Genomic DNA, 348 nt, shown 5'->3' with positions numbered 1-348 from the left:
TAACTGACCACTTGAGTGACCCTGCTTTTCCCTCCTGAACTTTAATTCGTGCTCCTATGTTTGAAGTTTACCAACAGAGAATCTGCAAAACCCTAGGCACCGCACCCTCCACCCCAGTAGAGGCTGGACACTGGGTCCTCTCTGTCTCTCTACCTGCTGAGTGGCCCTCGGCATGTTGTGTGTCCTCCAGGACTTGTAAGTACAACTGTCCCCCTTCTCCCAGGGAGCTATGCCTCAAGCCCCCCAGTGGATGCTTTAAACCGCAGATAGTACCAAACCTTATATATAGTATGATTTTTTTCCCTATACACATCAAGGATAAATTTTGATGTGTAAATTAGAGATAAC

Source organism: Myotis davidii, unplaced genomic scaffold (genome assembly GCF_000327345.1).
Source record: "Myotis davidii unplaced genomic scaffold, ASM32734v1 scaffold13294, whole genome shotgun sequence".
Lineage (NCBI taxonomy): Eukaryota > Metazoa > Chordata > Mammalia > Chiroptera > Vespertilionidae > Myotis > Myotis davidii.
This window is presented reverse-complemented; position numbering follows the sequence as displayed.